Raw genomic sequence first — 10,820 nt, 5'->3', positions numbered from 1 at the left:
CAACTGTTATTTTTCCAGCAGTTGACAGTTGGGAGCTGATTGGCTGGAGCACCATTTATACACAGTGAAATTTATCACTCGTTTTGGTGATAAAACTCGTTAGTAAATGAGGGCCCCAAGTACAATGCAAAGAGATCGGCGGCACTCAAGGGATTAAGGGCTCCATTTACAAACGAACGAAATACCAGCGGCAATTTTCGTTTAGTATCACTGTGATACAAACGAAAATTCCACTGGTATTTAGTAATACCTACCCCTCTGGCGAGGTCCAGCGAAGTCCAGGTCCTCTGCGAGGTCCTCCGCTGGGCTGCTGGCAGCCTAACGCTGCCAGCGACAGGGCTCCAGTGTTATGCACATGTGCGACGGTCCGTCTGCGCATGGTTATGACACGGAGACCCGGCAGTGCCTGGAAGCCTTCCCTGGCAAGGCACCGCTGGGGCTCCACTGCCGGCAATGGGGCCCGCATCGCTATCGCCATCTGAAAGATACACACGCTGTAAAAACAGCGGTAATCTAAGATTACCGCTGTTTACTAAATACAGAAAGATGATATAACCCCTTTAGCGAGCGCTAAAGGGGTTATATTTCGTTAGTAAATGGAGCCCATAATAAGAGACGACAACCAAAGGAAGTCAGCCAAGTCGACGTTTCAATGTGACAGCATTTTTATCAGGACACATTTAAGGTCAGTGTTTTTTGTACTTTACTAAGTGCTCCCCATCACCACAATTCCGCATGTTTTTTGTACTTTACTGTGTCCTGATGAAAATGCTGTCGCATTGAAACGTCGACTTGTCTAAATCCTTCGGTTGTTGTCTCTTATTAAGGGGTCTATTTACTAAGCAGTGGTAGGAGACAGAGTGAAAAGTGATAAGAAAATGATAAGGTGCCAGCCAATCAGCTCCCAACTGTCATTTTTCAAACACAGCTTGTGAGAAGACAAATGGGATCTGATTGGCTGGCACCTTATCATCACTTTCTTATCACTTTTCACTCTGTCTCCAAACACTGCTTAGTAAGCAGACCCCGTAATCCCTTGAGTGCCGCTGGTCTTCTTGCTATATATATATATATATATATATTAGGGGTGTGCACCGGCCACTTTTCATGTTTTGTGTTTTGGTTTTGGATCTGGATCTTTCTTCGTGTTTTGGATCTGGATTGGTTTTGCCAAAACCACCCTTCGGTGTTTTGGGTTCTGGGTTTTGTGTTTTGGATCTGTATTTTTTTTTAAAAAAGCATAAAAACAGCTAAAATCACAGAATGTGTTGATTTTTCTGCTCCTATGCTATTATTAACCTCAAAAACCTTAATTTCCACTCATTTCCAGTCTATTCTGAACACCTCACACCTCACAATAGTGTTTTTATGTCCAAAAGGTTGCACCGACGTAGATGGATGACTATGCTAAGCGACACGAGTGGGCGGCACAAACACGTGGCCCATCTAGGAGTGACACTGCAGTGGCAGACAGGATTGCAGTTTGAAAAACTAGGCCCCAAACAGTACATAATTCAAAGAAAAAAAAGAGGTGCAAGATGGAATTGTCCTTGGGCCCTCCCACCCACCCTTATGTTGTATAAACAGGACATGCACACTTTAACAAACCAATCATTTCAGCGCCAGGGTCTGCCACACGACTGTGGCTGAAATGATTGGTTCGTTTGGGCCCCCACAAAACAAGCTGGCAATTAATCTGTCCCTGCACAAACTGGCTCTACGGAGGCAAGATGTCGTCCTCATCCTCATCCACCGATTCCTCACCCTCTTCAGTGTTGTGTACATCCTCATCCTCACAGAGTATTAACTCGTCCCCGCTGGAATCCACCACCACAGGTCCCTCTGTATGTTCTGGAGGCTGGTCTCCCTGGAAGAGTTGATAATTCATTTTTATGAACATCATCTTCTCCACATTTTGTGGAAGCAACCTCCTAAGCCTTTCGCTGACAAGGTTCCCGGCTGCACTAAACACTCTTTCGGAGTACACACTGGAGGGGGGGCAACTCAGGTAAAATAGAGCCAGTTTGTACAGGGGCCTCCAAATTGCCTCTTTTTCCTGCCAGTACAGGTACGGACTGTCTGACATGCCTACTTGGATGCTGTCACCAATGTAATCCTCCACCATTCTGTCAATGGTGACAGTATCATATGCAGTGACAGTAGACATGTCAGAAATTGTTGCCAGGTCCTTCAGTCCGGACCAGATGTCCAAACTTGGTCCTGCCTGCCCTGCATCACCGCCAGCGGGTTGCTTAGGATACCTAAGTTTTTTCCTGGCAGCCCCAATTGCGGGAGAAAATGAAGAAGGAGCTGTTGACGTGTCACGTTCCGCTTCAGCTGACAGTGTTTGCACCAACAGGTCTTTGCACCTCTGCAGGCTTGTGTCGGCCGGAAAGAGAGACACCACATAGGCTTTAAACCTAGGATCGAGCACGGTGGCCAAAATGTAGTGGTCTGATTTCAACAGATTGACCACCCTGGAATCCTGGCAAAGCGAAAGAAGGGCTTCATCCACAAGTCCCACATGCCGAGCGGAATCGCTCTGTCTTAGCTCCTCCTTCACCTTCTCCAGCTGCTTCTGCAAACGCCTGATGAGGGGAATGACCTGACTCAAGCTGGCAGTGTCTGAACTGACTTCACGTGTGGCAAGTTCGAAGGGCTGGAGAACCTTGCACAATACGGAAATCATTGTCCACTGTGCTTGAGTCAGGTGCATACCCCCCCCTTTGCCTATGTCATAGGTGGATGTATAAGCTTGAATGGCCTTTTGCTACTCCTCCATCCTCTGAAGCATATAAAGGGTTGAGTTCCACCGCGTCACAACCTCTTGCTTCAGATGATGGCGGGGCAGGTTCAAGAGTGTTTTCTGGCGCTCCAGTCTTCGGCACGCAGTCGCTGAATGGCGAAAGTGGCCAGAAATTTTTCGGGCCACCCAAAGCGTCTCCTGCACGTCCCTGTCGCTTTTCAGAAAATTCTGCACCACCAAGTTTATTGTGTGAGCAAAACATGGGACGTGCTGGAATTTGCCCAGATGTAATGCCCGCACAATATTGGTGGCGTTGTCAGATATCACAAATCCCCAGGAGAGTCTAAGTGGGGTAAGCCACTGGGCGATGATTTCCCTCAGTTTCTCTAAGAGGTTGTCGGCGGTGTGCCTCTTACTGAAACCGGTGATACACAGCGTAGCCTGCCTTGGACCGAGCTGGCGTTTCTGAGATGCTGCTACTGGTGACGCTGCTGCTGTTGCTGCGTAAGGTGATACATCTACCCAGTGGGCTGTCACAGTCATATAGTCCTTAGTATGCTCTGTTCCACTTGTCCACATGTCCGTGGTTAAGTGGACATTGGGTACAACGGCATTTTTCAGGACACTGAGGACACTTTTGTTGACGTTTCTGTACAGTCTGGGTATTGCCTGCCTAGTGAAGTGGAATCTAGATGGGATTTGGAACCGGGGACACACTACCTCCATCAATTGTCTAAATCCCACTGCACTAATGGCGGATACCGGACGCATGTCTAACACCAACATAGCAGTCAAGGCCTCAGTTATACGTTTTGCTTCAGGATGACTGCTGTCGTACTTAAAGGACTGTTGGAGGGTCAATTGTTTAGTAAAAGTAGTGGTGTTCCTACTTCCTCTCTGGGATGATGAACGACTCCCAGCAGCAGCAACAGCAGCAGCGGCAGCAGTAGGCGTAGCAATGCAGGATCCTCCAGAGGAATCCCGGATAGGAGAGTCAGTCATGCCAGTGACATGGCCTGCAGGACTACTTCCGATCCTGACTAAGGAGGAAATTGACGAGGAGGGAGTTGACGGTGTGGTTTGCAGGCGCTTGGATACAACAGGACAACGGGATTTAGGTGTCCCTGGACTGCTTACGGTCTTAGCCAAAGTTTCTGAACTTGACAGTAACTTTTTATGAACGCGCTGCAGGTGCCGTATAAGGGAGGATGTTCCTAGGTGGTTGACGTCCCTACCCCTACTTATTTCACCTTTACATATGGTACATATGGCAAGACAGTTGTTGTCCGGATTTGGATAGAAATATTGCCAGACCAAAGAGGTGGAATGTTTGGTCTTCTGCCCAGGCATGACCGTGATGGGCTTTTTCATCCCACGGACAACAACTGTCTCCCCCGGAGCCTGATTTAAACAAACCACATCACCATCAGAATCCTCCTCGCCAACTTCCTCCTCAGCGCCAGCTACACCAGTATCCTCATCCTGTTGTACTTCAACAGTGACATCTTCAATTTGCATATCAGCAAGTGGACTGTGGGTGCTCCTTTCAGCACTTGCAGGGGGCGTGCAAATGGTGGAAAGAGCCACCTCTTCCCATCCAGTGCTGGGAAGGTCAGGCATCGCAACCACCACCACACTTGGACTCTCCTTGGGGATTTGTGATATCTTCTTAGAAAGCACAGTTCTTCGCTGTGCTTTTGCCAGCTTAACTCTTTTGATTTTTTTAATGGGAGGAGGGCTTCCATCGTCATGTGAAGCTGAACCACTAGTCATGAACATACTAGGGATCGACCTTAGCCGTTCCTTGCCACTCCGTGTCGTAAATGGCATATTGGCAAGTTTACGTTTCTCTTCAGCTGATTTAAATGTCTTTTTCAAGGTCATTTTCCTGAACTTTGCCATTTGGGATTGTATGTGCCCTCTACTATGACATTGGGCATCGGCCTTGGCAGACGACGTTGATGGCATGTTATCGTCTATGTCATGACTAGTGGCAGCAGCTTCAGCACTAGGAGGAAGTGGTTCTTGATCTTTCTCTATTTTATTTTTATCGGAGAAAGTTTGGTCCTCCATTTATGTTATATCGATTTGATATATACGTGCGGCTAAACACAGAAAATAATTTTTTTTTTGGTTTGGACTGGAGTGTACTTTGTGGGTTACAGCACCCTTTAACGGTCAAGCCAGCCGGCCCTTTACTTATGACACAGGCGCACTCTTGGCACTACTTTGTTGATGCACGTGCGGCTACTGCGCACACAATTCACAAACACAGAAAATAATTTTTTTTGGGTTTGGACTGGAGTGTACTTTCGGGGGTTACAGCACCCTTAATGGTCAAGCCAGCCGGCCCTTTACTTATGACACAGGCGCACGCTTGGCACTACTTTGTTGATGCACGTGCGGCTACTGCGCACACAATTCACAAACACAGAAAATAATTTTTTTTTGGTTTGGACTGGAGTGTACTTTCGGGGGTTACAGCACCCTTTAACGGTCAAGCCAGCCGGCCCTTTACTTATGACACAGGCGCACGCTTGGCACTACTTTGTTGATGCACGTGCGGCTACTGCGCACACAATTCACAAACACAGAAAATAATTTTTTTTTGGTTTGGACTGGAGTGTACTTTCGGGGGTTACAGCACCCTTTAACGGTCAAGCCAGCCGGCCCTTTACTTATGACACAGGCGCACGCTTGGCACTACTTTGTTGATGCACGTGCGGCTACTGCGCACACAATTCACAAACACAGAAAATAATATTTTTTTTGGTTTGGACTGGAGTGTACTTTGGGGGTTACAGCACCCTTTAACGGTCAAGCCAGCCGGCCCTTTACTTATGACACAGGCGCACGCTTGGCACTACTTTGTTGATGCACGTGCGGCTACTGCGCACACAATTCACAAACACAGAAAATAATTTTTTTTTTGGTTTGGACTGGAGTGTACTTTGGGGGTTACAGCACCCTTTAACGGTCAAGCCAGCCGGCCCTTTACTTATGACACAGGCGCACGCTTGGCACTACTTTGTTGATGCACGTGCGGCTACTGCGCACACAATTCACAAACACAGAAAATAATTTTTTTTTTGGTTTGGACTGGAGTGTACTTTCGGGGGTTACAGCACCCTTAACGGTCAAGCCAGCCGGCCCTTTACTTATGACACAGGTGCACGCTTGGCACTACTTTGTTGATGCACGTGCGGCTACTGCGCACACAATTCACAAACACAGAAAATAATTTTTTTTTTGGTTTGGACTGGAGTGTACTTTCGGGGGTTACAGCACCCTTAACGGTCAAGCCAGCCGGCCCTTTACTTATGACACAGGCGCACGCTTGGCACTACTTTGTTGATGCACGTGCGGCTACTGCGCACACAATTCACAAACACAGAAAATAATTTTTTTTTTGGTTTGGACTGGAGTGTACTTTCGGGGGTTACAGCACCCTTAACGGTCAAGCCAGCCGGCCCTTTACTTATGACACAGGCGCACGCTTGGCACTACTTTGTTGATGCACGTGCGGCTACTGCGCACACAATTCACAAACACAGAAAATAATTTTTTTTTGGTTTGGACTGGAGTGTACTTTCGGGGGTTACAGCACCCTTTAACGGTCAAGCCAGCCGGCCCTTTACTTATGACACAGGCGCACGCTTGGCACTACTTTGTTGATGCACGTGCGGCTACTGCGCACACAATTCACAAACACAGAAAATATATTATTTTTTTAGCACTTGGGGGGAGCACCCCTGATGGACAGAGCACCCCCTGGACAACACTACAGCACTCCTTTAGGACTGGGACACTGCACAGGACTTTGGAGTGGACACAGCCCCTATGGAGAACTGACTGCACAACACAGTCCAGCCAGCCCCTATGGACTTTGAAGTAGTGGACACAGCCCCTATTAACAACAGCAGCACAGCACAACACAGCCAGCCCCTATGGACTTTGAAGTAGTGGACAACAGCAGCACTACACTACACTACACTACACAGCCCTAACTCCCACCCTCCCTCTTCACTGTCCACAGCCGAGTGAGAAAATGGCGCCGACGCGGGTACCTTATATAGGATCCAAAACCCGCGAGACCCGGAAGGCGGGATGATGACGTTTTGCCTCGATTTCAGATCCGAGTCAGGCGGGAAAAGTCGAGCCTGACTCGGATCGGACTCGGATCGGGGGGGCTCGGGGGGGTTCGGATTTCAGAAATCCGAACCCGCTCACCCCTAATATATATATATATATATTAGTACATATACTCCTATTCAAAATTTGTCTGCGTGTTTATTTTGTCTAATTTGATTTAGGACAGAAAGTAACAAACCTTGACATATTAAAATGATTTTAATTTAACACAAATTCTCATATGTTACCATGTTGGTGTTGGTACCATCTAAAGTGTGGTAGTGCAGTGTAGTGAGCCAGATTATGTGATGTGCTGTGGATAGGGGGTAGATCACAGCATACATGGGATTATAGAAGACTTTCGGTGATGTGGTAAGAATAGGGAGTTTCAGTAGGACTGAAAGAAAATGACTCCTTTTATGTCCTCTTGTCCATTCTTTAATATTGGTAATAATTATTTTATTAAAACAACTGTGTCAGAAATTAGGGGGAATCGCTGATTTGTTGTCTATACTGGAAACATTAAAATCTGTTGATTGAAACAGATTCATTATATGTGTGTTGTTTTTTCCTATAAACCCTTTTTCACATAGAATTCTTGATTCATTTTTCCACATCTGGCAGCCCATCTATCGAAGTACAGTGTCTTTAATAACTTGCTGTTTACTGTTCCCAGGAATGGGGGGCGGATGAAGTCCAATTTTTGGCTTAGTCATGATAACTATTGGCCTGCATTGCACATGTATTAAAAGTTGAGCGTAACATACAGTAGCTTGTCTTTTAATTCAAATGTTAATGAATAGTAATTTTGTCTCAATTTTGTAATGGTCCTAAAGTACGACCGCTGTAGCATGAAAAAAGATTGAGATTTAGTTGTCTCTTTGGGATGTAGTTAAAAGACCAATGGCCGGGAAGCAGTCTGTCAAAATGCCAATGCCCATCTCAATCCTGACGCCAGAATCTCGACAGACGGCTTCCTGAATGAAGGTAAGCCGGCCACTGCTAGCTAGTAGCCACAGGTGGGAGGGAGAGTTAGGTTTAGGCACCCCCGGGAGGACTTAAGGTTAGGTACCCCCTGGGGAGGGTTAAGGTTAGGCTAGGGGAGGGGGGTTATGGTTAGGCACCTTCGGGGGGGAGGTTAGGGTCAGGCACCCGCCGGGGAGGGTTAGGCTTAGGGTGTGGGGAGGGGGGGGTTAGGGTTAGACACCCCCCCAGGGAGGTTAGGGTTAAGCACCACCAAGGGAGGGTTATGGGGGGAGAAGGGTAGAGTTACATACTTACGTGCCCCTGTCGGGATCTCTAACAATCGGACTTCCGGCGTCTGTATTTTCAGCCGCCGGTACTTCTAGACATACAGCATGCTTATCTTGCATCTTAAAAAAAAAACAGAATACTGTAGATATTTCTATTTCCCCAATCAGTTCCCAGATTTTCATCTTGAGGGTATCCGGACTATAGATAGACAGTTAAAAGGTTGACAATGTCTAGATAGACACCAGATGACAGACAGGCAATAGGTCGACACGGAAAAAAGGTCGACAGGGACAAAGGTTGACACACTAAAGGTCGACATGGAAGAAGGTTGACAGGTACAAATGGTTGCCAGGGTCAAAAGGTCAACACAGAATGGTCGACACGCAAATGGTTGACACATTCTTTTTGTTTTCTAACCCTAATCTTAAACCAAACCCTAACCCTCCCCTTGGTGCCGGCTTTAAGTTGAATGATGGTCTCTGCAGTCCTAGGGGTATATTTACTAAAGTGCAGGTTTATAGAAGTGGAGGTGTTGCCCATAGCAACCAATCAGATTCTAGTAATTATCTTCCAGAAGGTGCTAGATAAATGCATACTTGCCTAGAACTTTACATTTTTCCTCCCAGGGAGGAAAAGTAGTTGGGTGATGATAGGGGTGGAGCCTGCCAGTTTGTGTCATTAAGCCCCGTCTCTCACTGCAAATTGCTGCGAATAGCGCATATTTAAATAGGGGGCAGTGCCAAATGGCACGTTTCTTGTAGTGAATCAGTAAGCCCCGCCCCCTACTTGGGGACCCCCGACCTCCATGAAATTTCTCTCCATTCTCTCCACGTCACTAGGAAGTGGGCAGTCATGCAGAAGAAGTGCCTACTCTACAGGGGTTGTGGGGGGAACCTCTTGCGACTTCCAGGAGAATAGGCATAAATGATAAGTAGAATCTGATTCGTTGGTGTGGGCAACATCTCCACTTCTAAAAAATATACCCCTAGAGAGAGGCTCAGTGCTTTGTAGCTTTCGTCCGTACAGTAATATAAATGCATACAGTTATGTACAGTATAACTGATTATGTTAAACATACAGATGTGCCCTCAAACGTTCTTTCTTTTTGTGCCATATGACACAAGGCACAGACGCAACCTAGATCATACATGCCTACTCTCCCAGAAGTCGCAGGAGGCTCACGATTTTTTGGGTAAACCCTAGCACCAGCGGAAGAGTAGGCATATCTCCAGCATCCCATCCACTTCCTAGTGAAGTGGGCATAATGGGTAGATATTACGGGGAATTTTCAGGTCCGCAAGTAGGGGGCGGGGCTAAAATGAAGCAATTCATGGACCCACAAATCGTGGCCTTTTCCCGGCGGTGGGCTGGGCCTAAAGACTATACAGTCTGGCCCCGCCCCCAGAAGATGTCACAGAATCTCCTTTTCGGGGCTTCTCCCAGGGAGGAGATTTAGAATGTTGGTAAGTATGGCCTGGATGCTCCGTCATAGGTAGCGATTCCCAGACTTTCATACTTTTTTCGAATTTTAGCATTTTATTGGCATTGTCACCGCATATAAAGTCAATTTTAGTGTACTAGGAACTAGGATTATGTGTTTTTGTTGCAAAGGAATTGGTACAAAGCTGTAGATTAAGCACAACAATACTTGGTATGCAGAATGGCGCGGCTCACTCATATCCTCTGTCTGTTCACACTTTAGCGCCTGTGTCCAGGGCATTGTCCTTTTGTCGCATTAGTGATGCTATTAAGAGGCATACTGTATATTGTGAAAAAGTCTGCGGTGAGCAGTGGCGAATCCAAAGAGGGGGGGCACAATCAGAGTGATTGCCCCCCGTAACACACACACACCTTCTCCTTTAGGCAGCTGAGAGCTCGGCCCTGGGGAGGAAAAGGGAGGTAGCGGCCGCCCTAAGGAGAAGGTGTGATGTGTAATAATTGTGATAGTACTGTAGCAGAGTTCAAGTGGGCTAATTTCACAGACTCTTTCATTATAGTGTTAAAAATAAAATTGCAGGGGGTCACAAATTTGATTGGATGGAATAAAAACCTCGACTTAAACCAGGCCTACTGTTTTGGAGGGTTTAAGAGTCCTAATAACTTTATTAATTTCTTCAATTGTTATAGGAGTTGTGAGAGCTTATATATGCTGGCTGGTTATTTGAGAAATTTACTTTTGTTCCCTAAAATACACTTTTAATTTTCATAGTGTATGGGTTACTAGGGTTACTGTTAGAGCGTTTCGGTTTTCTCAGAAACTGAACACACCCGAATTTAGGGGATCTGAGTGAATCTGAGTCCCCGCTCGGACCTTCCGCCAAATTCGGATCCCAAAATGACTCACAACATCATCTTCCCGGTCTTCTGGTCTTGCATGTCTTGGATTGCATATAAAAGTCCCTCCCTCGTGATTGAGTGGAGGGAGTGGGTGTGGAACTGTGAGCTGTAGTTATGGGGAAAATAACTATTAGCATTACATGACTGTGACAGCCCACTGGGTTTGTGTAGCGCCTTCAGCAGCAGCATCAACAACAGACAACGCCAGTTCAGTCACAGGCAGGCTACTCTCTGTATCACCGACTTCACTCAGAGGCATACCCAGGGGCGTATTAAGAGGCCTGTGTGTATTCCCCGTCCAGGGCCCCCTCCTCTCTCCCTGGCGACCGGCAGCGCACTGAACGCAGCAGTA

The sequence above is a fragment of the Taudactylus pleione genome, unplaced genomic scaffold, assembly GCF_031769625.1.
Source record: "Taudactylus pleione unplaced genomic scaffold, aTauple2 ptg000018l, whole genome shotgun sequence".
In the NCBI taxonomy this organism is placed as follows: domain Eukaryota; kingdom Metazoa; phylum Chordata; class Amphibia; order Anura; family Myobatrachidae; genus Taudactylus; species Taudactylus pleione.
The sequence above is the reverse complement of the archived record's forward strand: the minus strand, read 5'-3'. Positions refer to the sequence as shown.